This window comes from Camelina sativa, chromosome 12 (assembly GCF_030686135.1).
Source record: "Camelina sativa cultivar CO46 ecotype springtype chromosome 12, ASM3068613v1".
Taxonomy (NCBI): domain Eukaryota; kingdom Viridiplantae; phylum Streptophyta; class Magnoliopsida; order Brassicales; family Brassicaceae; genus Camelina; species Camelina sativa.
In genome coordinates this window covers 31030883-31057732 of record NC_141891.1, presented here as the reverse complement: position 1 = coordinate 31057732, position 26850 = coordinate 31030883, and the positions used below count along the sequence as shown (strand labels likewise).

The window sequence follows — 26850 nt, the reverse complement described above, 5'->3', positions numbered from 1 at the left end:
TGCAATCGCATATATCCTTTTTTGAAAACTGAATGGATCATTCGATGTGGGTCCCACTTGATATGCGGACCGGTTTAGTCACCTTGGACGTGCTTCCAATGTCGAAAAACAAGCAATAACCATGTCCAAACACTGTTTTGGAGCCGTAACTAATTGTATCGGGATCACAAAAAAACATCTTAAATGCCTTCAAACGTCAAAATCTGCCCTCGAGAATGGTCCAATGGTACCAAGACCCATTGCCTTGCCAGAAGCTCTCTTGGGGCTTTTCAAAAAGGTATTATGGGTTGCATGGTTCCTCACGGTCTGAAAGTTACGACGTTCTCTATGTACTATAGTCTTGCGAAACAACCAAAAAAAAAAAAAAGGAGGAGGGATGCAACACGAGGATTTCCCGGGAGGTCACCCATCCTAGTATGACTCTCGCCCAAGCACGCTTAACTGCGGAGTTCTGATGGGATCCGGTGCATTAGTGCTTGTATGATCGCATCTGTTAGTATATCCCATGCAATCGCATATATCCTTTTTTGAAAACTGAATCGATCATTCGATGTCGGTCCCACTTGATATGCGGATCGGTTTAGTCACCTTGGACGTGCTTCCAACGTCGAAAAACAAGCGATAACCATGTCCAAACACTGTTTTGGAGCCGTAACTAATTGTGTCGGGATGAAAAAAAAACATCTTAAATGCCTTCAAACGTCCAAATCTGCCCTCGAGAATGGTCCAATGGTACCAAGACCCATTGCCTTGCCAGAAGCTCTCTTGGGGCTTTTCAAAAAGGTATTATGGGTTGCATGGTTCCTCACGGTCTGAAAGTTACGACGTTCTCTATGTACTATAGTCTTGCGAAACAACCAAAAAAAAAAAAAAGGGGGAGGGATGCAACACGAGGATTTCCCGGGAGGTCACCCATCCTAGTACGACTCTCGCCCAAGCACGCTTAACTGCGGAGTTCTGATGGGATCCGGTGCATTAGTGCTTGTATGATCGCATCCGTTAGTATATCCCATGCAATCGCATATATCCTTTTTTGAAAACTGAATCGATCATTCGATGTCGGTCCCACTTGATATGCGGATCGGTTTAGTCACCTTGGACGTGCTTCCAACGTCGAAAAACAAGCGATAACCATGTCCAAACACTGTTTTGGAGCCGTAACTAATTGTGTCGGGATGAAAAAAAAACATCTTAAATGCCTTCAAACGTCCAAATCTGCCCTCGAGAATGGTCCAATGGTACCAAGACCCATTGCCTTGCCAGAAGCTCTCTTGGGGCTTTTCAAAAAGGTATTATGGGTTGCATGGTTCCTCACGGTCTGAAAGTTACGACGTTCTCTATGTACTATAGTCTTGCGAAACAACCAAAAAAAAAAAAAAAGGAGGAGGGATGCAACACGAGGATTTCCCGGGAGGTCACCCATCCTAGTACGACTCTCGCCCAAGCACGCTTAACTGCGGAGTTCTGATGGGATCCGGTGCATTAGTGCTTGTATGATCGCATCCGTTAGTATATCCCATGCAATCGCATATATCCTTTTTTGAAAACTGAATGGTTCATTCGATGTCGGTCCCACTTGATATGCGGATCGGTTTAGTCACCTTGGACGTGCTTCCAACGTCGAAAAACAAGCGATAACCATGTCCAAACATTGTTTTGGAGCCGTAACTAATTGTGTCGGGATGAAAAAAAAACATCTTAAATGCCTTCAAACGTCCAAATCTGCCCTCGAGAATGGTCCAATGGTACGAAGACCCATTGCCTTGCCAGAACATCTCTTCGGGCTTTTCAAAAAGGTATTATGGGTTGCGTGGTTCCTCACGGTCTGAAAGTTACGACGTTCTCTATGTACTATATTCTTGCGAAACAACCAAAAAAAAAAAAAAGGGGGAGGGATGCAACACGAGGACTTCCCGGGAGGTCACCCATCCTAGTACTACTCTCGCCCAAGCAAGCATAACTGCGGAGTTCTGATGGGATCTGATGCATTAGTGCTGGTATGATCGCATCCGTTAGTATATCCCATGCAATCGCATATATCCTTTTTTGAAAACTGAATGGATCATTCGATGTGGGTCCCACTTGATATGCGGACCGGTTTAGTCACCTTGGACGTGCTTTCAACGTCGAAAAACAAGCGATAACCATGTCCAAACACTGTTTTGGAGCCATAACTAATTGTGTCGGGATAAAAAAAAACATCTTAAATGCCTTCAAACGTCAAAATCTGCCCTCGAGAATGGTCCAATGGTACGAAGACCCATTGCCTTGCCAGAACATCTCTTCGGGCTTTTCAAAAAGGTATTATGGGTTGCGTGGTTCCTCACGGTCTGAAAGTTACGACGTTCTCTATGTACTATATTCTTGCGAAACAACCAAAAAAAAAAAAAAGGGGGAGGGATGCAACACGAGGACTTCCCGGGAGGTCACCCATCCTAGTACTACTCTCGCCCAAGCAAGCATAACTGCGGAGTTCTGATGGGATCCGATGCATTAGTGCTGGTATGATCGCATCCGTTAGTATATCCCATGCAATCGCATATATCCTTTTTTGAAAACTGAATGGATCATTCGATGTGGGTCCCACTTGATATGCGGACCGGTTTAGTCACCTTGGACGTGCTTTCAACGTCGAAAAACAAGCGATAACTATGTCCAAACACTGTTTTGGAGCCATAACTAATTGTGTCGGGATAAAAAAAAACATCTTAAATGCCTTCAAACGTCAAAATCTGCCCTCGAGAATGGTCCAATGGTACGAAGTCCCATTGCCATGCCAGAAGTTCTCTTGGGGCTTTTCAAAAAGGTATTATGGGTTGCGTGGTTCCTCACGGTCTGAAAGTTACGACGTTCTCTATGTACTATATTCTTGCGAAACAACCAAAAAAAAAAAAAAGGGGGGAGGGATGCAACACGAGGACTTCCCGGGAGGTCACCCATCCTAGTACTACTCTCGCCCAAGCAAGCATAACTGCGGAGTTCTGATGGGATCCGATGCATTAGTGCTGGTATGATCGCATCCGTTAGTATATCCCATGCAATCGCATATATCCTTTTTTGAAAACTGAATGGATCATTCGATGTGGGTCCCACTTGATATGCGGACCGGTTTAGTCACCTTGGACGTGCTTCCAATGTCGAAAAACAAGCAATAACCATGTCCAAACACTGTTTTGGAGCCGTAACTAATTGTATCGGGATCACAAAAAAACATCTTAAATGCCTTCAAACGTCAAAATCTGCCCTCGAGAATGGTCCAATGGTACCAAGACCCATTGCCTTGCCAGAAGCTCTCTTGGGGCTTTTCAAAAAGGTATTATGGGTTGCATGGTTCCTCACGGTCTGAAAGTTACGACGTTCTCTATGTACTATAGTCTTGCGAAACAACCAAAAAAAAAAAAAAGGAGGAGGGATGCAACACGAGGATTTCCCGGGAGGTCACCCATCCTAGTATGACTCTCGCCCAAGCACGCTTAACTGCGGAGTTCTGATGGGATCCGGTGCATTAGTGCTTGTATGATCGCATCTGTTAGTATATCCCATGCAATCGCATATATCCTTTTTTGAAAACTGAATCGATCATTCGATGTCGGTCCCACTTGATATGCGGATCGGTTTAGTCACCTTGGACGTGCTTCCAACGTCGAAAAACAAGCGATAACCATGTCCAAACACTGTTTTGGAGCCGTAACTAATTGTGTCGGGATGAAAAAAAAACATCTTAAATGCCTTCAAACGTCCAAATCTGCCCTCGAGAATGGTCCAATGGTACCAAGACCCATTGCCTTGCCAGAAGCTCTCTTGGGGCTTTTCAAAAAGGTATTATGGGTTGCATGGTTCCTCACGGTCTGAAAGTTACGACGTTCTCTATGTACTATAGTCTTGCGAAACAACCAAAAAAAAAAAAAAAGGGGGAGGGATGCAACACGAGGATTTCCCGGGAGGTCACCCATCCTAGTACGACTCTCGCCCAAGCACGCTTAACTGCGGAGTTCTGATGGGATCCGGTGCATTAGTGCTTGTATGATCGCATCCGTTAGTATATCCCATGCAATCGCATATATCCTTTTTTGAAAACTGAATCGATCATTCGATGTCGGTCCCACTTGATATGCGGATCGGTTTAGTCACCTTGGACGTGCTTCCAACGTCGAAAAACAAGCGATAACCATGTCCAAACACTGTTTTGGAGCCGTAACTAATTGTGTCGGGATGAAAAAAAAACATCTTAAATGCCTTCAAACGTCCAAATCTGCCCTCGAGAATGGTCCAATGGTACCAAGACCCATTGCCTTGCCAGAAGCTCTCTTGGGGCTTTTCAAAAAGGTATTATGGGTTGCATGGTTCCTCACGGTCTGAAAGTTACGACGTTCTCTATGTACTATAGTCTTGCGAAACAACCAAAAAAAAAAAAAAAGGAGGAGGGATGCAACACGAGGATTTCCCGGGAGGTCACCCATCCTAGTACGACTCTCGCCCAAGCACGCTTAACTGCGGAGTTCTGATGGGATCCGGTGCATTAGTGCTTGTATGATCGCATCCGTTAGTATATCCCATGCAATCGCATATATCCTTTTTTGAAAACTGAATGGTTCATTCGATGTCGGTCCCACTTGATATGCGGATCGGTTTAGTCACCTTGGACGTGCTTCCAACGTCGAAAAACAAGCGATAACCATGTCCAAACACTGTTTTGGAGCCGTAACTAATTGTGTCGGGATGAAAAAAAAACATCTTAAATGCCTTCAAACGTCCAAATCTGCCCTCGAGAATGGTCCAATGGTACGAAGACCCATTGCCTTGCCAGAACATCTCTTCGGGCTTTTCAAAAAGGTATTATGGGTTGCGTGGTTCCTCACGGTCTGAAAGTTACGACGTTCTCTATGTACTATATTCTTGCGAAACAACCAAAAAAAAAAAAAAGGGGGAGGGATGCAACACGAGGACTTCCCGGGAGGTCACCCATCCTAGTACTACTCTCGCCCAAGCAAGCATAACTGCGGAGTTCTGATGGGATCTGATGCATTAGTGCTGGTATGATCGCATCCGTTAGTATATCCCATGCAATCGCATATATCCTTTTTTGAAAACTGAATGGATCATTCGATGTGGGTCCCACTTGATATGCGGACCGGTTTAGTCACCTTGGACGTGCTTTCAACGTCGAAAAACAAGCGATAACCATGTCCATACACTGTTTTGGAGCCATAACTAATTGTGTCGGGATAAAAAAAAACATCTTAAATGCCTTCAAACGTCAAAATCTGCCCTCGAGAATGGTCCAATGGTACGAAGTCCCATTGCCATGCCAGAAGTTCTCTTGGGGCTTTTCAAAAAGGTATTATGGGTTGCGTGGTTCCTCACGGTCTGAAAGTTACGACGTTCTCTATGTACTATATTCTTGCGAAACAACCAAAAAAAAAAAAAGGGGGGGAGGGATGCAACACGAGGACTTCCCGGGAGGTCACCCATCCTAGTACTACTCTCGCCCAAGCAAGCATAACTGCGGAGTTCTGATGGGATCCGATGCATTAGTGCTGGTATGATCGCATCCGTTAGTATATCCCATGCAATCGCATATATCCTTTTTTGAAAACTGAATGGATCATTCGATGTGGGTCCCACTTGATATGCGGACCGGTTTAGTCACCTTGGACGTGCTTCCAATGTCGAAAAACAAGCAATAACCATGTCCAAACACTGTTTTGGAGCCGTAACTAATTGTATCGGGATCACAAAAAAACATCTTAAATGCCTTCAAACGTCAAAATCTGCCCTCGAGAATGGTCCAATGGTACCAAGACCCATTGCCTTGCCAGAAGCTCTCTTGGGGCTTTTCAAAAAGGTATTATGGGTTGCATGGTTCCTCACGGTCTGAAAGTTACGACGTTCTCTATGTACTATAGTCTTGCGAAACAACCAAAAAAAAAAAAAAGGAGGAGGGATGCAACACGAGGATTTCCCGGGAGGTCACCCATCCTAGTACGACTCTCGCCCAAGCACGCTTAACTGCGGAGTTCTGATGGGATCCGGTGCATTAGTGCTTGTATGATCGCATCCGTTAGTATATCCCATGCAATCGCATATATCCTTTTTTGAAAACTGAATGGATCATTCGATGTCGGTCCCACTTGATATGTGGATCGGTTTAGTCACCTTGGACGTGCTTCCAACGTCGAAAAACAAGCGATAACCATGTCCAAACACTGTTTTGGAGCCGTAACTAATTGTGTCGGGATGAAAAAAAAACATCTTAAATGCCTTCAAACGTCCAAATCTGCCCTCGAGAATGGTCCAATGGTACGAAGACCCATTGCCTTGCCAGAACATCTCTTCGGGCTTTTCAAAAAGGTATTATGGGTTGCGTGGTTCCTCACGGTCTGAAAGTTACGACGTTCTCTATGTACTATATTCTTGCGAAACAACCAAAAAAAAAAAAAAGGGGGAGGGATGCAACACGAGGACTTCCCGGGAGGTCACCCATCCTAGTACTACTCTCGCCCAAGCAAGCATAACTGCGGAGTTCTGATGGGATCCGATGCATTAGTGCTGGTATGATCGCATCCGTTAGTATATCCCATGCAATCGCATATATCCTTTTTTGAAAACTGAATGGATCATTCGATGTGGGTCCCACTTGATATGCGGACCGGTTTAGTCACCTTGGACGTGCTTTCAACGTCGAAAAACAAGCGATAACCATGTCCAAACACTATTTTGGAGCCATAACTAATTGTGTCGGGATAAAAAAAAACATCTTAAATGCCTTCAAACGTCAAAATCTGCCCTCGAGAATGGTCCAATGGTACGAAGTCCCATTGCCATGCCAGAAGTTCTCTTGGGGCTTTTCAAAAAGGTATTATGGGTTGCATGGTTCCTCACGGTCTGAAAGTTACGACGTTCTCTATGTACTATAGTCTTGCGAAACAACCAAAAAAAAAAAAAAGGAGGAGGGATGCAACACGAGGATTTCCCGGGAGGTCACCCATCCTAGTATGACTCTCGCCCAAGCACGCTTAACTGCGGAGTTCTGATGGGATCCGGTGCATTAGTGCTTGTATGATCGCATCTGTTAGTATATCCCATGCAATCGCATATATCCTTTTTTGAAAACTGAATCGATCATTCGATGTCGGTCCCACTTGATATGCGGATCGGTTTAGTCACCTTGGACGTGCTTCCAACGTCGAAAAACAAGCGATAACCATGTCCAAACACTGTTTTGGAGCCGTAACTAATTGTGTCGGGATGAAAAAAAAACATCTTAAATGCCTTCAAACGTCCAAATCTGCCCTCGAGAATGGTCCAATGGTACCAAGACCCATTGCCTTGCCAGAAGCTCTCTTGGGGCTTTTCAAAAAGGTATTATGGGTTGCATGGTTCCTCACGGTCTGAAAGTTACGACGTTCTCTATGTACTATAGTCTTGCGAAACAACCAAAAAAAAAAAAAAAGGGGGAGGGATGCAACACGAGGATTTCCCGGGAGGTCACCCATCCTAGTACGACTCTCGCCCAAGCACGCTTAACTGCGGAGTTCTGATGGGATCCGGTGCATTAGTGCTTGTATGATCGCATCCGTTAGTATATCCCATGCAATCGCATATATCCTTTTTTGAAAACTGAATCGATCATTCGATGTCGGTCCCACTTGATATGCGGATCGGTTTAGTCACCTTGGACGTGCTTCCAACGTCGAAAAACAAGCGATAACCATGTCCAAACACTGTTTTGGAGCCGTAACTAATTGTGTCGGGATGAAAAAAAAACATCTTAAATGCCTTCAAACGTCCAAATCTGCCCTCGAGAATGGTCCAATGGTACCAAGACCCATTGCCTTGCCAGAAGCTCTCTTGGGGCTTTTCAAAAAGGTATTATGGGTTGCATGGTTCCTCACGGTCTGAAAGTTACGACGTTCTCTATGTACTATAGTCTTGCGAAACAACCAAAAAAAAAAAAAAAGGAGGAGGGATGCAACACGAGGATTTCCCGGGAGGTCACCCATCCTAGTACGACTCTCGCCCAAGCACGCTTAACTGCGGAGTTCTGATGGGATCCGGTGCATTAGTGCTTGTATGATCGCATCCGTTAGTATATCCCATGCAATCGCATATATCCTTTTTTGAAAACTGAATGGTTCATTCGATGTCGGTCCCACTTGATATGCGGATCGGTTTAGTCACCTTGGACGTGCTTCCAACGTCGAAAAACAAGCGATAACCATGTCCAAACACTGTTTTGGAGCCGTAACTAATTGTGTCGGGATGAAAAAAAAACATCTTAAATGCCTTCAAACGTCCAAATCTGCCCTCGAGAATGGTCCAATGGTACGAAGACCCATTGCCTTGCCAGAACATCTCTTCGGGCTTTTCAAAAAGGTATTATGGGTTGCGTGGTTCCTCACGGTCTGAAAGTTACGACGTTCTCTATGTACTATATTCTTGCGAAACAACCAAAAAAAAAAAAAAGGGGGAGGGATGCAACACGAGGACTTCCCGGGAGGTCACGCATCCTAGTACTACTCTCGTCCAAGCAAGCATAACTGCGGAGTTCTGATGGGATCTGATGCATTAGTGCTGGTATGATCGCATCCGTTAGTATATCCCATGCAATCGCATATATCCTTTTTTGAAAACTGAATGGATCATTCGATGTGGGTCCCACTTGATATGCGGACCGGTTTAGTCACCTTGGACGTGCTTTCAACGTCGAAAAACAAGCGATAACCATGTCCATACACTGTTTTGGAGCCATAACTAATTGTGTCGGGATAAAAAAAAACATCTTAAATGCCTTCAAACGTCAAAATCTGCCCTCGAGAATGGTCCAATGGTACGAAGTCCCATTGCCATGCCAGAAGTTCTCTTGGGGCTTTTCAAAAAGGTATTATGGGTTGCGTGGTTCCTCACGGTCTGAAAGTTACGACGTTCTCTATGTACTATATTCTTGCGAAACAACCAAAAAAAAAAAAAAGGGGGGAGGGATGCAACACGAGGACTTCCCGGGAGGTCACCCATCCTAGTACTACTCTCGCCCAAGCAAGCATAACTGCGGAGTTCTGATGGGATCTGATGCATTAGTGCTGGTATGATCGCATCCGTTAGTATATCCCATGCAATCGCATATATCCTTTTTTGAAAACTGAATGGATCATTCGATGTGGGTCCCACTTGATATGCGGACCGGTTTAGTCACCTTGGACGTGCTTTCAACGTCGAAAAACAAGCGATAACCATGTCCATACACTGTTTTGGAGCCATAACTAATTGTGTCGGGATAAAAAAAAACATCTTAAATGCCTTCAAACGTCAAAATCTGCCCTCGAGAATGGTCCAATGGTACGAAGTCCCATTGCCATGCCAGAAGTTCTCTTGGGGCTTTTCAAAAAGGTATTATGGGTTGCGTGGTTCCTCACGGTCTGAAAGTTACGACGTTCTCTATGTACTATATTCTTGCGAAACAACCAAAAAAAAAAAAAAGGGGGGAGGGATGCAACACGAGGACTTCCCGGGAGGTCACCCATCCTAGTACTACTCTCGCCCAAGCAAGCATAACTGCGGAGTTCTGATGGGATCCGATGCATTAGTGCTGGTATGATCGCATCCGTTAGTATATCCCATGCAATCGCATATATCCTTTTTTGAAAACTGAATGGATCATTCGATGTGGGTCCCACTTGATATGCGGACCGGTTTAGTCACCTTGGACGTGCTTCCAATGTCGAAAAACAAGCAATAACCATGTCCAAACACTGTTTTGGAGCCGTAACTAATTGTATCGGGATCACAAAAAAACATCTTAAATGCCTTCAAACGTCAAAATCTGCCCTCGAGAATGGTCCAATGGTACCAAGACCCATTGCCTTGCCAGAAGCTCTCTTGGGGCTTTTCAAAAAGGTATTATGGGTTGCATGGTTCCTCACGGTCTGAAAGTTACGACGTTCTCTATGTACTATAGTCTTGCGAAACAACCAAAAAAAAAAAAAAGGAGGAGGGATGCAACACGAGGATTTCCCGGGAGGTCACCCATCCTAGTACGACTCTCGCCCAAGCACGCTTAACTGCGGAGTTCTGATGGGATCCGGTGCATTAGTGCTTGTATGATCGCATCCGTTAGTATATCCCATGCAATCGCATATATCCTTTTTTGAAAACTGAATGGATCATTCGATGTCGGTCCCACTTGATATGTGGATCGGTTTAGTCACCTTGGACGTGCTTCCAACGTCGAAAAACAAGCGATAACCATGTCCAAACACTGTTTTGGAGCCGTAACTAATTGTGTCGGGATGAAAAAAAAACATCTTAAATGCCTTCAAACGTCCAAATCTGCCCTCGAGAATGGTCCAATGGTACGAAGACCCATTGCCTTGCCAGAACATCTCTTCGGGCTTTTCAAAAAGGTATTATGGGTTGCGTGGTTCCTCACGGTCTGAAAGTTACGACGTTCTCTATGTACTATATTCTTGCGAAACAACCAAAAAAAAAAAAAAAGGGGGAGGGATGCAACACGAGGACTTCCCGGGAGGTCACCCATCCTAGTACTACTCTCGCCCAAGCAAGCATAACTGCGGAGTTCTGATGGGATCCGATGCATTAGTGCTGGTATGATCGCATCCGTTAGTATATCCCATGCAATCGCATATATCCTTTTTTGAAAACTGAATGGATCATTCGATGTGGGTCCCACTTGATATGCGGACCGGTTTAGTCACCTTGGACGTGCTTTCAACGTCGAAAAACAAGCGATAACCATGTCCAAACACTATTTTGGAGCCATAACTAATTGTGTCGGGATAAAAAAAAACATCTTAAATGCCTTCAAACGTCAAAATCTGCCCTCGAGAATGGTCCAATGGTACGAAGTCCCATTGCCATGCCAGAAGTTCTCTTGGGGCTTTTCAAAAAGGTATTATGGGTTGCGTGGTTCCTCACGGTCTGAAAGTTACGACGTTCTCTATGTACTATATTCTTGCGAAACAACCAAAAAAAAAAAAAAAGGGGGGAGGGATGCAACACGAGGACTTCCCGGGAGGTCACCCATCCTAGTACTACTCTCGCCCAAGCAAGCATAACTGCGGAGTTCTGATGGGATCCGATGCATTAGTGCTGGTATGATCGCATCCGTTAGTATATCCCATGCAATCGCATATATCCTTTTTTGAAAACTGAATGGATCATTCGATGTGGGTCCCACTTGATATGCGGACCGGTTTAGTCACCTTGGACGTGCTTCCAATGTCGAAAAACAAGCAATAACCATGTCCAAACACTGTTTTGGAGCCGTAACTAATTGTATCGGGATCACAAAAAAACATCTTAAATGCCTTCAAACGTCAAAATCTACCCTCGAGAATGGTCCAATGGTACCAAGACCCATTGCCTTGCCAGAAGCTCTCTTGGGGCTTTTCAAAAAGGTATTATGGGTTGCATGGTTCCTCACTGTCTGAAAGTTACGACGTTCTCTATGTACTATAGTCTTGCGAAAAAACCAAAAAAAAAAAAAAAGGAGGAGGGATGCAACACGAGGATTTCCCGGGAGGTCACCCATCCTAGTACGACTCTCGCCCAAGCACGCTTAACTGCGGAGTTCTGATGGGATCCGGTGCATTAGTGCTTGTATGATCGCATCCGTTAGTATATCCCATGCAATCGCATATATCCTTTTTTGAAAACTGAATGGATCATTCGATGTCGGTCCCACTTGATATGCGGATCGGTTTAGTCACCTTGGACGTGCTTCCAACGTCGAAAAACAAGCGATAACCATGTCCAAACACTGTTTTGGAGCCGTAACTAATTGTGTCGGGATGAAAAAAAAACATCTTAAATGCCTTCAAACGTCCAAATCTGCCCTCGAGAATGGTCCAATGGTACGAAGACCCATTGCCTTGCCAGAACATCTCTTCGGGCTTTTCAAAAAGGTATTATGGGTTGCGTGGTTCCTCACGGTCTGAAAGTTACGACGTTCTCTATGTACTATATTCTTGCGAAACAACCAAAAAAAAAAAAAAAAGGGGGAGGGATGCAACACGAGGACTTCCCGGGAGGTCACCCATCCTAGTACTACTCTCGCCCAAGCAAGCATAACTGCGGAGTTCTGATGGGATCCGATGCATTAGTGCTGGTATGATCGCATCCGTTAGTATATCCCATGCAATCGCATATATCCTTTTTTGAAAACTGAATGGATCATTCGATGTGGGTCCCACTTGATATGCGGACCGGTTTAGTCACCTTGGACGTGCTTTCAACGTCGAAAAACAAGCAATAACCATGTCCAAACACTGTTTTGGAGCCGTAACTAATTGTATCGGGATCACAAAAAAACATCTTAAATGCCTTCAAACGTCAAAATCTGCCCTCGAGAATGGTCCAATGGTACCAAGACCCATTGCCTTGCCAGAAGCTCTCTTGGGGCTTTTCAAAAAGGTATTATGGGTTGCGTGGTTCCTCACGGTCTGAAAGTTACGACGTTCTCTATGTACTATAGTCTTGCGAAACAACCAAAAAAAAAAAAAAAGGAGGAGGGATACAACACTAGGATTTCCCGGGAGGTCACCCATCCTAGTACGACTCTCGCCCAAGCACGCTTAACTGCGGAGTTCTGATGGGATCCGGTGCATTAGTGCTTGTATGATCGCATCCGTTAGTATATCCCATGCAATCGCATATATCCTTTTTTTGAAAACTGAATGGATCATTCGATGTCGGTCCCACTTGATATGCGGATCGGTTTAGTCACCTTGGACGTGCTTCCAACGTCGAAAAACAAGCGATAACCATGTCCAAACACTGTTTTGGAGCCGTAACTAATTGTGTCGGGATGAAAAAAAAACATCTTAAATGCCTTCAAACGTCGAAATCTGCCCTCGAGAATGGTCCAATGGTACGAAGACCCATTGCCTTGCCAGAACATCTCTTCGGGCTTTTCAAAAAGGTATTATGGGTTGCGTGGTTCCTCACGGTCTGAAAGTTACGACGTTCTCTATGTACTATATTCTTGCGAAACAACCAAAAAAAAAAAAAAAAGGGGGAGGGATGCAACACGAGGACTTCCCGGGAGGTCACCCATCCTAGTACTACTCTCGCCCAAGCAAGCATAACTGCGGAGTTCTGATGGGATCCGATGCATTAGTGCTGGTATGATCGCATCCGTTAGTATATCCCATGCAATCGCATATATCCTTTTTTGAAAACTGAATGGATCATTCGATGTGGGTCCCACTTGATATGCGGACCGGTTTAGTCACCTTGGACGTGCTTTCAACGTCGAAAAACAAGCGATAACCATGTCCAAACACTGTTTTGGAGCCATAACTAATTGTGTCGGGATAAAAAAAAACATCTTAAATGCCTTCAAACGTCAAAATCTGCCCTCGAGAATGGTCCAATGGTACAAAGTCCCATTGCCATGCCAGAAGTTCTCTTGGGGCTTTTCAAAAAGGTATTATGGGTTGCGTGGTTCCTCACGGTCTGAAAGTTACGACGTTCTCTATGTACTATATTCTTGCGAAACAACCAAAAAAAAAAAAAAAGGGGGGAGGGATGCAACACGAGGACTTCCCGGGAGGTCACCCATCCTAGTACTACTCTCGCCCAAGCAAGCATAACTGCGGAGTTCTGATGGGATCCGATGCATTAGTGCTGGTATGATCGCATCCGTTAGTATATCCCATGCAATCGCATATATCCTTTTTTGAAAACTGAATGGATCATTCGATGTGGGTCCCACTTGATATGCGGACCGGTTTAGTCACCTTGGACGTGCTTCCAATGTCGAAAAACAAGCAATAACCATGTCCAAACACTGTTTTGGAGCCGTAACTAATTGTATCGGGATCACAAAAAAACATCTTAAATGCCTTCAAACGTCAAAATCTACCCTCGAGAATGGTCCAATGGTACCAAGACCCATTGCCTTGCCAGAAGCTCTCTTGGGGCTTTTCAAAAAGGTATTATGGGTTGCATGGTTCCTCACGGTCTGAAAGTTACGACGTTCTCTATGTACTATAGTCTTGCGAAAAAACCAAAAAAAAAAAAAAAGGAGGAGGGATGCAACACGAGGATTTCCCGGGAGGTCACCCATCCTAGTACGACTCTCGCCCAAGCACGCTTAACTGCGGAGTTCTGATGGGATCCGGTGCATTAGTGCTTGTATGATCGCATCCGTTAGTATATCCCATGCAATCGCATATATCCTTTTTTGAAAACTGAATGGATCATTCGATGTCGGTCCCACTTGATATGCGGATCGGTTTAGTCACCTTGGACGTGCTTCCAACGTCGAAAAACAAGCGATAACCATGTCCAAACACTGTTTTGGAGCCGTAACTAATTGTGTCGGGATGAAAAAAAAACATCTTAAATGCCTTCAAACGTCCAAATCTGCCCTCGAGAATGGTCCAATGGTACGAAGACCCATTGCCTTGCCAGAACATCTCTTCGGGCTTTTCAAAAAGGTATTATGGGTTGCGTGGTTCCTCACGGTCTGAAAGTTACGACGTTCTCTATGTACTATATTCTTGCGAAACAACCAAAAAAAAAAAAAAAAGGGGGAGGGATGCAACACGAGGACTTCCCGGGAGGTCACCCATCCTAGTACTACTCTCGCCCAAGCAAGCATAACTGCGGAGTTCTGATGGGATCCGATGCATTAGTGCTGGTATGATCGCATCCGTTAGTATATCCCATGCAATCGCATATATCCTTTTTTGAAAACTGAATGGATCATTCGATGTGGGTCCCACTTGATATGCGGACCGGTTTAGTCACCTTGGACGTGCTTTCAACGTCGAAAAACAAGCGATAACCATGTCCAAACACTGTTTTGGAGCCATAACTAATTGTGTCGGGATAAAAAAAAACATCTTAAATGCCTTCAAACGTCAAAATCTGCCCTCGAGAATGGTCCAATGGTACAAAGTCCCATTGCCATGCCAGAAGTTCTCTTGGGGCTTTTCAAAAAGGTATTATGGGTTGCATGGTTCCTCACGGTCTGAAAGTTTCGACGTTCTCTATGTACTATAGTCTTGCGAAACAACCAAAAAAAAAAAAAGGGGGAGGGATGCAACACGAGGACTTCCCGGGAGGTCACCCATCCTAGTACGACTCTCGCCCAAGCACGCTTAACTGCGGAGTTCTGATGGGATCCGGTGCATTAGTGCTGGTATGATTGCATCCGTTAGTATATCCCATGCAATCGCATATATCCTTTTTTGAAAACTGAATGGATCATTCGATGTGGGTCCCACTTGATATGCGGACCGGTTTAGTCACCTTGGACGTGCTTCCAACGTCGAAAAACAAGCGATAACCATGTCCAAACACTGTTTTGGAGTCGTAACTAATTGTGTCGAGATAAAAAAAACATCTTAAATGCCTTCAAACGTCAAAATCTGCCCTCGAGAATGGTCCAATGGTACGAAGACCCATTGCCTTGCCAGAACATCTCTTCGGGCTTTTCAAAAAGGTATTATGGGTTGCGTGGTTCCTCACGGTCTGAAAGTTACGACGTTCTCTATGTACTATAGTCTTGCGAAACAACCAAAAAAAAAAAAAAAAAGGGGCAGGGATACAACACGAGGACTTCCCGGGAGGTCACCCATCCTAGTACGACTCTCGCCCAAGCACGCTTAACTGCGGAGTTCTGATGGGATCCGGTGCATTAGTGCTGGTATGATCACATCCGTTAGTATATCCCATGCAATCGCATATATCCTTTTTTGATAACTGAATTGATCATTCGATGTGGGTCCCACTTGATATGCGGACCGGTTTAGTCACCTTGGACGTGCTTCCAATGTCGAAAAACAAGCAATAACCATGTCCAAACACTGTTTTGGAGCCGTAACTAATTGTGTCGGGATAAAAAAAAAACATCGTAAATGCCTTCAAACGTCAAAATCTGCCCTCGAGTATGGTCCAATGGAACGAAGACCCATTGCGTTGCTAGAAGATCTCTTGGGTCTTTTCGAAAAGGTATTATGGGTTGCGTGGTTCCTCATGGTCTGAAAGTTACGACGTTCTCTATGTACTATAATCTTGCGAAACAACCAAAAAAAAAAAAAAAAAAGGGGGAGGGATGCAACACGAGGACTTCCCGGGAGGTCACCTATCCTAGTACTACTTTCGCCCAAGCACGCTTAACTACGGAGTTCTGATGGTATCCGGTGCATTAGTGCTGGTATGATCGCATCCGTTAGTATATCCCATGCAATCGCATATATCCTTTTTGAAAACTGAATGGATCATTCGATGTGGGTCCCACTTGATATGCGGATCGGTTTAGTCACCTTGGACGTGCTTCCAACGTCGAAAAACAAGCGATAACCATGTCCAAACACTGTTTTGGAGCCGTAACTAATTGTGTCGGGATCAAAAAAAAACATCTTAAATGCCTTCAAACGTCAAAATCTACCCTCGAGAATGGTCCAATGGTACGAAGACCCATTGCCTTGCCAGAAGCTCTCTTGGGGCTTTTCAAAAAGGTATTATGGGTTGCATGGTTCCTCACGGTCTGAAAGTTACGACGTTCTCTATGTACTATAGTCTTGCGAAACAACCAAAAAAAAAAAAAAAGGAGGAGGGATACAACACTAGGATTTCCCGGGAGGTCACCCATCCTAGTACGACTCTCGCCCAAGCACGCTTAACTGCGGAGTTCTGATGGGATCCGGTGCATTAGTGCTTGTATGATCGCATCCGTTAGTATATCCCATGCAATCGCATATATCCTTTTTTTGAAAACTGAATGGATCATTCGATGTCGGTCCCACTTGATATGCGGATCGGTTTAGTCACCTTGGACGTGCTTCCAACGTCGAAAAACAAGCGATAACCATGTCCAAACACTGTTTTGGAGCCGTAACTAATTGTGTCGGGATGAAAAAAAAACATCTTAAATGCCTTCAAACGTCAAAATCTGCCCTCGAGAATGGTCCAATGGTACGAAGACCCATTGCCTTGCCAGAACATCTCTTCGGGCTTTTCAAAAAGGTATTATGGGTTGCGTGGTTCCTCACGGTCTGAAAGTTACGACGTTCTCTATGTACTATATTCTTGCGAAACAACCAAAAAAAAAAAAAAAAGGGGGAGGGATGCAACACGAGGACTTCCCGGGAGGTCACCCATCCTAGTACTACTCTCGCCCAAGCACGCTTAACTGCGGAGTTCTGATGGGATCCGGTGCATTAGTGCTGGTATGATTGCATCCGTTAGTATATCCCATGCAATCGCATATATCCTTTTTTGAAAACTGAATGGATCATTCGATGTGGGTCCCACTTGATATGCGGACCGGTTTAGTCACCTTGGACGTGCTTCCAACGTTGAAAAACAAGCGATAACCATGTCCAAACACTGTTTTGGAGTCGTAACTAATTGTGTCGAGATAAAAAAAACATCTTAAATGCCTTCAAAGTCAAAATCTGCCCTCGAGAATGGTCCAATGGTAAAAGACCCATTGCCTTGCCAGAAGCTCTCTTGGGGCTTTTCGAAAAGGTATTATGGGTTGCGTGGTTCCTCACGGTCTGAAAGTTACGACGTTCTCTATGTACTATAGTCTTGCGAAACAACCAAAAAAAAAAAAAAAGGAGGAGGGATACAACACTAGGATTTCCCGGGAGGTCACCCATCCTAGTACGACTCTCGCCCAAGCACGCTTAACTGCAGAGTTCTGATGGGATCCGGTGCATTAGTGCTTGTATGATCGCATCCGTTAGTATATCCCATGCAATCGCATATATCCTTTTTTTGAAAACTGAATGGATCATTCGATGTCGGTCCCACTTGATATGCGGATCGGTTTAGTCACCTTGGACGTGCTTCCAACGTCGAAAAACAAGCGATAACCATGTCCAAACACTGTTTTGGAGCCGTAACTAATTGTGTCGGGATGAAAAAAAAACATCTTAAATGCCTTCAAACGTCGAAATCTGCCCTCGAGAATGGTCCAATGGTACGAAGACCCATTGCCTTGCCAGAACATCTCTTCGGGCTTTTCAAAAAGGTATTATGGGTTGCGTGGTTCCTCACGGTCTGAAAGTTACGACGTTCTCTATGTACTATATTCTTGCGAAACAACCAAAAAAAAAAAAAAAAGGGGGAGGGATGCAACAAGAGGACTTCCCGGGAGGTCACCCATCCTAGTACTACTCTCGCCCAAGCAAGCATAACTGCGGAGTTCTGATGGGATCCGATGCATTAGTGCTGGTATGATCGCATCCGTTAGTATATCCCATGCAATCGCATATATCCTTTTTTGAAAACTGAATGGATCATTCGATGTGGGTCCCACTTGATATACGGACCGGTTTAGTCACCTTGGACGTGCTTTCAACGTTGAAAAACAAGCAATAACCATGTCCAAACACTGTTTTGGAGCCGTAACTAATTGTATCGGGATCACAAAAAAACATCTTAAATGCCTTCAAACGTCAAAATCTGCCCTCGAGAATGGTCCAATGGAACTAAGACCCATTGCCTTGCCAGAAGCACTCTTGGGGCTTTTCAAAAAGGTATTATGGGTTGCATGGTTCCTCACGGTCTGAAAGTTACGACGTTCTCTATGTACTATAGTCTTGCGAAACAACCAAAAAAAAAAAAAAAGGAGGAGGGATACAACACTAGGATTTCCCGGGAGGTCACCCATCCTAGTACGACTCTCGCCCAAGCACGCTTAACTGCGGAGTTCTGATGGGATCCGGTGCATTAGTGCTTGTATGATCGCATCCGTTAGTATATCCCATGCAATCGCATATATCCTTTTTTTGAAAACTGAATGGATCATTCGATGTCGGTCCCACTTGATATGCGGATCGGTTTAGTCACCTTGGACGTGCTTCCAACGTCGAAAAACAAGCGATAACCATGTCCAAACACTGTTTTGGAGCCGTAACTAATTGTGTCGGGATGAAAAAAAAACATCTTAAATGCCTTCAAACGTCAAAATCTGCCCTCGAGAATGGTCCAATGGTACGAAGACCCATTGCCTTGCCAGAAGCTCTCTTGGGGCTTTTCGAAAAGGTATTATGGGTTGCGTGGTTCCTCACGGTCTGAAAGTTACGACGTTCTCTATGTACTATAGTCTTGCGAAACAACCAAAAAAAAAAAAAAAGGAGGAGGGATACAACACTAGGATTTCCCGGGAGGTCACCCATCCTAGTACGACTCTCGCCCAAGCACGCTTAACTGCGGAGTTCTGATGGGATCCGGTGCATTAGTGCTTGTATGATCGCATCCGTTAGTATATCCCATGCAATCGCATATATCCTTTTTTTGAAAACTGAATGGATCATTCGATGTCGGTCCCACTTGATATGCGGATCGGTTTAGTCACCTTGGACGTGCTTCCAACGTCGAAAAACAAGCGATAACCATGTCCAAACACTGTTTTGGAGCCGTAACTAATTGTGTCGGGATGAAAAAAAAACATCTTAAATGCCTTCAAACGTCGAAATCTGCCCTCGAGAATGGTCCAATGGTACGAAGACCCATTGCCTTGCCAGAACATCTCTTCGGGCTTTTCAAAAAGGTATTATGGGTTGCGTGGTTCCTCACGGTCTGAAAGTTACGACGTTCTCTATGTACTATATTCTTGCGAAACAACCAAAAAAAAAAAAAAAAGGGGGAGGGATGCAACACGAGGACTTCCCGGGAGGTCACCCATCCTAGTACTACTCTCGCCCAAGCAAGCATAACTGCGGAGTTCTGATGGGATCCGATGCATTAGTGCTGGTATGATCGCATCCGTTAGTATATCCCATGCAATCGCATATATCCTTTTTTGAAAACTGAATGGATCATTCGATGTGGGTCCCACTTGATATGCGGACCGGTTTAGTCACCTTGGACGTGCTTTCAACGTCGAAAAACAAGCGATAACCATGTCCAAACACTGTTTTGGAGCCATAACTAATTGTGTCGGGATAAAAAAAAACATCTTAAATGCCTTCAAACGTCAAAATCTGCCCTCGAGAATGGTCCAATGGTACAAAGTCCCATTGCCATGCCAGAAGTTCTCTTGGGGCTTTTCAAAAAGGTATTATGGGTTGCATGGTTCCTCACGGTCTGAAAGTTTCGACGTTCTCTATGTACTATAGTCTTGCGAAACAACCAAAAAAAAAAAAAGGGGGAGGGATGCAACACGAGGACTTCCCGGGAGGTCACCCATCCTAGTACGACTCTCGCCCAAGCACGCTTAACTGCGGAGTTCTGATGGGATCCGGTGCATTAGTGCTGGTATGATTGCATCCGTTAGTATATCCCATGCAATCGCATATATCCTTTTTTGAAAACTGAATGGATCATTCGATGTGGGTCCCACTTGATATGCGGACCGGTTTAGTCACCTTGGACGTGCTTCCAACGTCGAAAAACAAGCGATAACCATGTCCAAACACTGTTTTGGAGTCGTAACTAATTGTGTCGAGATAAAAAAAACATCTTAAATGCCTTCAAACGTCAAAATCTGCCCTCGAGAATGGTCCAATGGTACGAAGACCCATTGCCTTGCCAGAAGCTCTCTTGGGGCTTTTCGAAAAGGTATTATGGGTTGCGTGGTTCCTCACGGTCTGAAAGTTACGACGTTCTCTATGTACTATAGTCTTGCGAAACAACCAAAAAAAAAAAAAAAGGAGGAGGGATACAACACTAGGATTTCCCGGGAGGTCACCCATCCTAGTACGACTCTCGCCCAAGCACGCTTAACTGCGGAGTTCTGATGGGATCCGGTGCATTAGTGCTTGTATGATCGCATCCGTTAGTATATCCCATGCAATCGCATATATCCTTTTTTTGAAAACTGAATGGATCATTCGATGTGGGTCCCACTTGATATGCGGACCGGTTTAGTCACCTTGGACGTGCTTTCAACGTCGAAAAACAAGCGATAACCATGTCCAAACACTGTTTTGGAGCCATAACTAATTGTGTCGGGATAAAAAAAAACATCTTAAATGCCTTCAAACGTCAAAATCTGCCCTCGAGAATGGTCCAATGGTACAAAGTCCCATTGCCATGCCAGAAGTTCTCTTGGGGCTTTTCAAAAAGGTATTATGGGTTGCATGGTTCCTCACGGTCTGAAAGTTTCGACGTTCTCTATGTACTATAGTCTTGCGAAACAACCAAAAAAAAAAAAAGGGGGAGGGATGCAACACGAGGACTTCCCGGGAGGTCACCCATCCTAGTACGACTCTCGCCCAAGCACGCTTAACTGCGGAGTTCTGATGGGATCCGGTGCATTAGTGCTGGTATGATTGCATCCGTTAGTATATCCCATGCAATCGCATATATCCTTTTTTGAAAACTGAATGGATCATTCGATGTGGGTCCCACTTGATATGCGGACCGGTTTAGTCACCTTGGACGTGCTTCCAACGTCGAAAAACAAGCGATAACCATGTCCAAACACTGTTTTGGAGTCGTAACTAATTGTGTCGAGATAAAAAAAACATCTTAAATGCCTTCAAACGTCAAAATCTGCCCTCGAGAATGGTCCAATGGTACGAAGACCCATTGCCTTGCCAGAAGCTCTCTTGGGGCTTTTCGAAAAGGTATTATGGGTTGCGTGGTTCCTCACGGTCTGAAAGTTACGACGTTCTCTATGTACTATAGTCTTGCGAAACAACCAAAAAAAAAAAAAAAGGAGGAGGGATACAACACTAGGATTTCCCGGGAGGTCACCCATCCTAGTACGACTCTCGCCCAAGCACGCTTAACTGCGGAGTTCTGATGGGATCCGGTGCATTAGTGCTTGTATGATCGCATCCGTTAGTATATCCCATGCAATCGCATATATCCTTTTTTTGAAAACTGAATGGATCATTCGATGTCGGTCCCACTTGATATGCGGATCGGTTTAGTCACCTTGGACGTGCTTCCAACGTCGAAAAACAAGCGATAACCATGTCCAAACACTGTTTTGGAGCCGTAACTAATTGTGTCGGGATGAAAAAAAAACATCTTAAATGCCTTCAAACGTCGAAATCTGCCCTCGAGAATGGTCCAATGGTACGAAGACCCATTGCCTTGCCAGAACATCTCTTCGGGCTTTTCAAAAAGGTATTATGGGTTGCGTGGTTCCTCACGGTCTGAAAGTTACGACGTTCTCTATGTACTATATTCTTGCGAAACAACCAAAAAAAAAAAAAAAAGGGGGAGGGATGCAACACGAGGACTTCCCGGGAGGTCACCCATCCTAGTACTACTCTCGCCCAAGCAAGCATAACTGCGGAGTTCTGATGGGATCCGATGCATTAGTGCTGGTATGATCGCATCCGTTAGTATATCCCATGCAATCGCATATATCCTTTTTTGAAAACTGAATGGATCATTCGATGTGGGTCCCACTTGATATGCGGACCGGTTTAGTCACCTTGGACGTGCTTTCAACGTCGAAAAACAAGCGATAACCATGTCCAAACACTGTTTTGGAGCCATAACTAATTGTGTCGGGATAAAAAAAAACATCTTAAATGCCTTCAAACGTCAAAATCTGCCCTCGAGAATGGTCCAATGGTACAAAGTCCCATTGCCATGCCAGAAGTTCTCTTGGGGCTTTTCAAAAAGGTATTATGGGTTGCATGGTTCCTCACGGTCTGAAAGTTTCGACGTTCTCTATGTACTATAGTCTTGCGAAACAACCAAAAAAAAAAAAAGGGGGAGGGATGCAACACGAGGACTTCCCGGGAGGTCACCCATCCTAGTACGACTCTCGCCCAAGCACGCTTAACTGCGGAGTTCTGATGGGATCCGGTGCATTAGTGCTGGTATGATTGCATCCGTTAGTATATCCCATGCAATCGCATATATCCTTTTTTGAAAACTGAATGGATCATTCGATGTGGGTCCCACTTGATATGCGGACCGGTTTAGTCACCTTGGACGTGCTTCCAACGTCGAAAAACAAGCGATAACCATGTCCAAACACTGTTTTGGAGTCGTAACTAATTGTGTCGAGATAAAAAAAACATCTTAAATGCCTTCAAACGTCAAAATCTGCCCTCGAGAATGGTCCAATGGTACGAAGACCCATTGCCTTGCCAGAAGCTCTCTTGGGGCTTTTCGAAAAGGTATTATGGGTTGCGTGGTTCCTCACGGTCTGAAAGTTACGACGTTCTCTATGTACTATAGTCTTGCGAAACAACCAAAAAAAAAAAAAAAGGAGGAGGGATACAACACTAGGATTTCCCGGGAGGTCACCCATCCTAGTACGACTCTCGCCCAAGCACGCTTAACTGCGGAGTTCTGATGGGATCCGGTGCATTAGTGCTTGTATGATCGCATCCGTTAGTATATCCCATGCAATCGCATATATCCTTTTTTTGAAAACTGAATGGATCATTCGATGTCGGTCCCACTTGATATGCGGATCGGTTTAGTCACCTTGGACGTGCTTCCAACGTCGAAAAACAAGCGATAACCATGTCCAAACACTGTTTTGGAGCCGTAACTAATTGTGTCGGGATGAAAAAAAAACATCTTAAATGCCTTCAAACGTCGAAATCTGCCCTCGAGAATGGTCCAATGGTACGAAGACCCATTGCCTTGCCAGAACATCTCTTCGGGCTTTTCAAAAAGGTATTATGGGTTGCGTGGTTCCTCACGGTCTGAAAGTTACGACGTTCTCTATGTACTATATTCTTGCGAAACAACCAAAAAAAAAAAAAAAAGGGGGAGGGATGCAACACGAGGACTTCCCGGGAGGTCACCCATCCTAGTACTACTCTCGCCCAAGCAAGCATAACTGCGGAGTTCTGATGGGATCCGATGCATTAGTGCTGGTATGATCGCATCCGTTAGTATATCCCATGCAATCGCATATATCCTTTTTTGAAAACTGAATGGATCATTCGATGTGGGTCCCACTTGATATGCGGACCGGTTTAGTCACCTTGGACGTGCTTTCAACGTCGAAAAACAAGCGATAACCATGTCCAAACACTGTTTTGGAGCCATAACTAATTGTGTCGGGATAAAAAAAAACATCTTAAATGCCTTCAAACGTCAAAATCTGCCCTCGAGAATGGTCCAATGGTACAAAGTCCCATTGCCATGCCAGAAGTTCTCTTGGGGCTTTTCAAAAAGGTATTATGGGTTGCATGGTTCCTCACGGTCTGAAAGTTTCGACGTTCTCTATGTACTATAGTCTTGCGAAACAACCAAAAAAAAAAAAAGGGGGAGGGATGCAACACGAGGACTTCCCGGGAGGTCACCCATCCTAGTACGACTCTCGCCCAAGCACGCTTAACTGCGGAGTTCTGATGGGATCCGGTGCATTAGTGCTGGTATGATTGCATCCGTTAGTATATCCCATGCAATCGCATATATCCTTTTTTGAAAACTGAATGGATCATTCGATGTGGGTCCCACTTGATATGCGGACCGGTTTAGTCACCTTGGACGTGCTTCCAACGTCGAAAAACAAGCGATAACCATGTCCAAACACTGTTTTGGAGTCGTAACTAATTGTGTCGAGATAAAAAAAACATCTTAAATGCCTTCAAACGTCAAAATCTGCCCTCGAGAATGGTCCAATGGTACGAAGACCCATTGCCTTGCCAGAAGCTCTCTTGGGGCTTTTCGAAAAGGTATTATGGGTTGCGTGGTTCCTCACGGTCTGAAAGTTACGACGTTCTCTATGTACTATAGTCTTGCGAAACAACCAAAAAAAAAAAAAAAAAGGGGCAGGGATACAACACGAGGACTTCCCGGGAGGTCACCCATCCTAGTACTACTCTCGCCCAAGCACGCTTAACTGCGGAGTTCTGATGGGATCCGGTGCATTAGTGCTGGTATGATCACATCCGTTAGTATATCCCATGCAATCGCATATATCCTTTTTTGATAACTGAATTGATCATTCGATGTGGGTCCCACTTGATATGCGGACCGGTTTAGTCACCTTGGACGTGCTTCCAATGTCGAAAAACAAGCAATAACCATGTCCAAACACTGTTTTGGAGCCGTAACTAATTGTGTCGGGATAAAAAAAAAACATCGTAAATGCCTTCAAACGTCAAAATCTGCCCTCGAGTATGGTCCAATGGAACGAAGACCCATTGCGTTGCTAGAAGATCTCTTGGGTCTTTTCGAAAAGGTATTATGGGTTGCGTCGTTCCTCATGGTCTGAAAGTTACGACGTTCTCTATGTACTATAATCTTGCGAAACAACCAAAAAAAAAAAAAAAAAAGGGGGAGGGATGCAACACGAGGACTTCCCGGGAGGTCACCTATCCTAGTACTACTTTCGCCCAAGCACGCTTAACTACGGAGTTCTGATGGTATCCGGTGCATTAGTGCTGGTATGATCGCATCCGTTAGTATATCCCATGCAATCGCATATATCCTTTTTGAAAACTGAATGGATCATTCGATGTGGGTCCCACTTGATATGCGGATCGGTTTAGTCACCTTGGACGTGCTTCCAACGTCGAAAAACAAGCGATAACCATGTCCAAACACTGTTTTGGAGCCGTAACTAATTGTGTCGGGATCAAAAAAAAACATCTTAAATGCCTTCAAACGTCAAAATCTACCCTCGAGAATGGTCCAATGGTACGAAGACCCATTGCCTTGCCAGAAGCTCTCTTGGGGCTTTTCGAAAAGGTATTATGGGTTGCGTGGTTCCTCACGGTCTGAAAGTTACGACGTTCTCTATGTACTATAGTCTTGCGAAACAACCAAAAAAAAAAAAAAAAAGGGGCAGGGATACAACACGAGGACTTCCCGGGAGGTCACCCATCCTAGTACTACTCTCGCCCAAGCACGCTTAACTGCGGAGTTCTGATGGGATCCGGTGCATTAGTGCTGGTATGATCACATCCGTTAGTATATCCCATGCAATCGCATATATCCTTTTTTGATAACTGAATTGATCATTCGATGTGGGTCCCACTTGATATGCGGACCGGTTTAGTCACCTTGGACGTGCTTCCAATGTCGAAAAACAAGCAATAACCATGTCCAAACACTGTTTTGGAGCCGTAACTAATTGTGTCGGGATAAAAAAAAAACATCGTAAATGCCTTCAAACGTCAAAATCTGCCCTCGAGTATGGTCCAATGGAACGAAGACCCATTGCGTTGCTAGAAGATCTCTTGGGGCACGCTTAACTACGGAGTTCTGATGGTATCCGGTGCATTAGTGCTGGTATGATCGCATCCGTTAGTATATCCCATGCAATCGCATATATCCTTTTTGAAAACTGAATGGATCATTCGATGTGGGTCCCACTTGATATGCGGATCGGTTTAGTCACCTTGGACGTGCTTCCAACGTCGAAAAACAAGCGATAACCATGTCCAAACACTGTTTTGGAGCCGTAACTAATTGTGTCGGGATCAAAAAAAAACATCTTAAATGCCTTCAAACGTCAAAATCTACCCTCGAGAATGGTCCAATGGTACGAAGACCCATTGCCTTGCCAGAAGCTCTCTTGGGGCTTTTCAAAAAGGTATTATGGGTTGCATGGTTCCTCACGGTCTGAAAGTTACGACGTTCTCTATGTACTATAGTCTTGCGAAACAACCAAAAAAAAAAAAAAAGGAGGAGGGATGCAACACGAGGATTTCCCGGGAGGTCACCCATCCTAGTACGACTCTCGCCCAAGCACGCTTAACTGCGGAGTTCTGATGGGATCCGGTGCATTAGTGCTTGTATGATCGCATCCGTTAGTATATCCCATGCAATCGCATATATCCTTTTTTGAAAACTGAATGGATCATTCGATGTCGGTCCCACTTGATATGCGGATCGGTTTAGTCACCTTGGACGTGCTTCCAACGTCGAAAAACAAGCGATAACCATGTCCAAACACTGTTTTGGAGCCGTAACTAATTGTGTCAGGATGAA

At 44.7% G+C, this 26850-nt stretch overlaps 20 non-coding genes and 32 pseudogenes across 20 annotated transcripts; all 52 read right to left on the bottom strand.

The window, feature by feature from the left end:
• Positions 1-373: 373 nt before the first annotated feature.
• Positions 374-492, bottom strand: LOC147931274 (5S ribosomal RNA; annotated as a pseudogene).
• Positions 493-879: 387 nt separating this feature from the next.
• Positions 880-998, bottom strand: LOC147931273 (5S ribosomal RNA). Its single transcript, XR_015576293.1, has one exon. It is a non-coding gene; the product is annotated as a 5S ribosomal RNA (ribosomal RNA).
• Positions 999-1386: 388 nt separating this feature from the next.
• On the bottom strand, positions 1387-1505 carry LOC147931272 (5S ribosomal RNA). Its single transcript, XR_015576292.1, has one exon. It is a non-coding gene; the product is annotated as a 5S ribosomal RNA (ribosomal RNA).
• Positions 1506-1892: 387 nt separating this feature from the next.
• LOC147931271 (5S ribosomal RNA) lies at positions 1893-2011 on the bottom strand (annotated as a pseudogene).
• Positions 2012-2397: 386 nt separating this feature from the next.
• Positions 2398-2516, bottom strand: LOC147931270 (5S ribosomal RNA; annotated as a pseudogene).
• Positions 2517-2903: 387 nt separating this feature from the next.
• Positions 2904-3022, bottom strand: LOC147931269 (5S ribosomal RNA; annotated as a pseudogene).
• A 387-nt stretch (positions 3023-3409) lies between these two features.
• LOC147931268 (5S ribosomal RNA) lies at positions 3410-3528 on the bottom strand (annotated as a pseudogene).
• A 388-nt stretch (positions 3529-3916) lies between these two features.
• LOC147931267 (5S ribosomal RNA) lies at positions 3917-4035 on the bottom strand. Its single transcript, XR_015576291.1, has one exon. It is a non-coding gene; the product is annotated as a 5S ribosomal RNA (ribosomal RNA).
• Positions 4036-4423: 388 nt separating this feature from the next.
• Positions 4424-4542, bottom strand: LOC147931266 (5S ribosomal RNA). Its single transcript, XR_015576290.1, has one exon. It is a non-coding gene; the product is annotated as a 5S ribosomal RNA (ribosomal RNA).
• A 387-nt stretch (positions 4543-4929) lies between these two features.
• LOC147931265 (5S ribosomal RNA) lies at positions 4930-5048 on the bottom strand (annotated as a pseudogene).
• Positions 5049-5435: 387 nt separating this feature from the next.
• On the bottom strand, positions 5436-5554 carry LOC147931264 (5S ribosomal RNA; annotated as a pseudogene).
• Positions 5555-5941: 387 nt separating this feature from the next.
• On the bottom strand, positions 5942-6060 carry LOC147931263 (5S ribosomal RNA). Its single transcript, XR_015576289.1, has one exon. It is a non-coding gene; the product is annotated as a 5S ribosomal RNA (ribosomal RNA).
• Positions 6061-6447: 387 nt separating this feature from the next.
• Positions 6448-6566, bottom strand: LOC147931262 (5S ribosomal RNA; annotated as a pseudogene).
• A 386-nt stretch (positions 6567-6952) lies between these two features.
• On the bottom strand, positions 6953-7071 carry LOC147931261 (5S ribosomal RNA; annotated as a pseudogene).
• Positions 7072-7459: 388 nt separating this feature from the next.
• Positions 7460-7578, bottom strand: LOC147931260 (5S ribosomal RNA). The gene has a single exon (XR_015576288.1). It is a non-coding gene; the product is annotated as a 5S ribosomal RNA (ribosomal RNA).
• Positions 7579-7966: 388 nt separating this feature from the next.
• Positions 7967-8085, bottom strand: LOC147931259 (5S ribosomal RNA). The gene has a single exon (XR_015576287.1). It is a non-coding gene; the product is annotated as a 5S ribosomal RNA (ribosomal RNA).
• A 387-nt stretch (positions 8086-8472) lies between these two features.
• Positions 8473-8591, bottom strand: LOC147931258 (5S ribosomal RNA; annotated as a pseudogene).
• A 387-nt stretch (positions 8592-8978) lies between these two features.
• On the bottom strand, positions 8979-9097 carry LOC147931257 (5S ribosomal RNA; annotated as a pseudogene).
• A 387-nt stretch (positions 9098-9484) lies between these two features.
• Positions 9485-9603, bottom strand: LOC147931256 (5S ribosomal RNA; annotated as a pseudogene).
• Positions 9604-9990: 387 nt separating this feature from the next.
• LOC147931255 (5S ribosomal RNA) lies at positions 9991-10109 on the bottom strand. Its single transcript, XR_015576286.1, has one exon. It is a non-coding gene; the product is annotated as a 5S ribosomal RNA (ribosomal RNA).
• A 388-nt stretch (positions 10110-10497) lies between these two features.
• LOC147931254 (5S ribosomal RNA) lies at positions 10498-10616 on the bottom strand (annotated as a pseudogene).
• A 388-nt stretch (positions 10617-11004) lies between these two features.
• Positions 11005-11123, bottom strand: LOC147931253 (5S ribosomal RNA; annotated as a pseudogene).
• Positions 11124-11511: 388 nt separating this feature from the next.
• Positions 11512-11630, bottom strand: LOC147931252 (5S ribosomal RNA). The gene has a single exon (XR_015576285.1). It is a non-coding gene; the product is annotated as a 5S ribosomal RNA (ribosomal RNA).
• Positions 11631-12019: 389 nt separating this feature from the next.
• Positions 12020-12138, bottom strand: LOC147931251 (5S ribosomal RNA; annotated as a pseudogene).
• A 388-nt stretch (positions 12139-12526) lies between these two features.
• LOC147931250 (5S ribosomal RNA) lies at positions 12527-12645 on the bottom strand (annotated as a pseudogene).
• A 390-nt stretch (positions 12646-13035) lies between these two features.
• Positions 13036-13154, bottom strand: LOC147931249 (5S ribosomal RNA; annotated as a pseudogene).
• Positions 13155-13542: 388 nt separating this feature from the next.
• On the bottom strand, positions 13543-13661 carry LOC147931248 (5S ribosomal RNA; annotated as a pseudogene).
• Positions 13662-14049: 388 nt separating this feature from the next.
• On the bottom strand, positions 14050-14168 carry LOC147931247 (5S ribosomal RNA). The gene has a single exon (XR_015576283.1). It is a non-coding gene; the product is annotated as a 5S ribosomal RNA (ribosomal RNA).
• A 389-nt stretch (positions 14169-14557) lies between these two features.
• Positions 14558-14676, bottom strand: LOC147931246 (5S ribosomal RNA; annotated as a pseudogene).
• Positions 14677-15061: 385 nt separating this feature from the next.
• Positions 15062-15180, bottom strand: LOC147931245 (5S ribosomal RNA). The gene has a single exon (XR_015575740.1). It is a non-coding gene; the product is annotated as a 5S ribosomal RNA (ribosomal RNA).
• A 388-nt stretch (positions 15181-15568) lies between these two features.
• LOC147931244 (5S ribosomal RNA) lies at positions 15569-15687 on the bottom strand. Its single transcript, XR_015576192.1, has one exon. It is a non-coding gene; the product is annotated as a 5S ribosomal RNA (ribosomal RNA).
• Positions 15688-16078: 391 nt separating this feature from the next.
• On the bottom strand, positions 16079-16197 carry LOC147931243 (5S ribosomal RNA; annotated as a pseudogene).
• A 387-nt stretch (positions 16198-16584) lies between these two features.
• LOC147931242 (5S ribosomal RNA) lies at positions 16585-16703 on the bottom strand (annotated as a pseudogene).
• A 390-nt stretch (positions 16704-17093) lies between these two features.
• LOC147931241 (5S ribosomal RNA) lies at positions 17094-17212 on the bottom strand. Its single transcript, XR_015576678.1, has one exon. It is a non-coding gene; the product is annotated as a 5S ribosomal RNA (ribosomal RNA).
• Positions 17213-17596: 384 nt separating this feature from the next.
• LOC147931240 (5S ribosomal RNA) lies at positions 17597-17715 on the bottom strand (annotated as a pseudogene).
• Positions 17716-18105: 390 nt separating this feature from the next.
• LOC147931239 (5S ribosomal RNA) lies at positions 18106-18224 on the bottom strand (annotated as a pseudogene).
• Positions 18225-18612: 388 nt separating this feature from the next.
• On the bottom strand, positions 18613-18731 carry LOC147931238 (5S ribosomal RNA; annotated as a pseudogene).
• A 389-nt stretch (positions 18732-19120) lies between these two features.
• LOC147931237 (5S ribosomal RNA) lies at positions 19121-19239 on the bottom strand (annotated as a pseudogene).
• A 390-nt stretch (positions 19240-19629) lies between these two features.
• Positions 19630-19748, bottom strand: LOC147931236 (5S ribosomal RNA; annotated as a pseudogene).
• A 385-nt stretch (positions 19749-20133) lies between these two features.
• LOC147931235 (5S ribosomal RNA) lies at positions 20134-20252 on the bottom strand. The gene has a single exon (XR_015575739.1). It is a non-coding gene; the product is annotated as a 5S ribosomal RNA (ribosomal RNA).
• Positions 20253-20638: 386 nt separating this feature from the next.
• Positions 20639-20757, bottom strand: LOC147931234 (5S ribosomal RNA; annotated as a pseudogene).
• A 386-nt stretch (positions 20758-21143) lies between these two features.
• LOC147931233 (5S ribosomal RNA) lies at positions 21144-21262 on the bottom strand. The gene has a single exon (XR_015575737.1). It is a non-coding gene; the product is annotated as a 5S ribosomal RNA (ribosomal RNA).
• Positions 21263-21648: 386 nt separating this feature from the next.
• LOC147931232 (5S ribosomal RNA) lies at positions 21649-21767 on the bottom strand (annotated as a pseudogene).
• Positions 21768-22157: 390 nt separating this feature from the next.
• LOC147931231 (5S ribosomal RNA) lies at positions 22158-22276 on the bottom strand (annotated as a pseudogene).
• A 385-nt stretch (positions 22277-22661) lies between these two features.
• LOC147931230 (5S ribosomal RNA) lies at positions 22662-22780 on the bottom strand. Its single transcript, XR_015575736.1, has one exon. It is a non-coding gene; the product is annotated as a 5S ribosomal RNA (ribosomal RNA).
• Positions 22781-23166: 386 nt separating this feature from the next.
• Positions 23167-23285, bottom strand: LOC147931229 (5S ribosomal RNA; annotated as a pseudogene).
• A 390-nt stretch (positions 23286-23675) lies between these two features.
• Positions 23676-23794, bottom strand: LOC147931228 (5S ribosomal RNA; annotated as a pseudogene).
• Positions 23795-24179: 385 nt separating this feature from the next.
• Positions 24180-24298, bottom strand: LOC147931227 (5S ribosomal RNA). The gene has a single exon (XR_015575735.1). It is a non-coding gene; the product is annotated as a 5S ribosomal RNA (ribosomal RNA).
• Positions 24299-24686: 388 nt separating this feature from the next.
• LOC147931226 (5S ribosomal RNA) lies at positions 24687-24805 on the bottom strand. The gene has a single exon (XR_015575756.1). It is a non-coding gene; the product is annotated as a 5S ribosomal RNA (ribosomal RNA).
• Positions 24806-25196: 391 nt separating this feature from the next.
• LOC147931225 (5S ribosomal RNA) lies at positions 25197-25315 on the bottom strand (annotated as a pseudogene).
• Positions 25316-25704: 389 nt separating this feature from the next.
• Positions 25705-25823, bottom strand: LOC147931224 (5S ribosomal RNA). The gene has a single exon (XR_015575755.1). It is a non-coding gene; the product is annotated as a 5S ribosomal RNA (ribosomal RNA).
• A 726-nt stretch (positions 25824-26549) lies between these two features.
• On the bottom strand, positions 26550-26668 carry LOC147931223 (5S ribosomal RNA). The gene has a single exon (XR_015576282.1). It is a non-coding gene; the product is annotated as a 5S ribosomal RNA (ribosomal RNA).
• Positions 26669-26850: the final 182 nt, after the last annotated feature.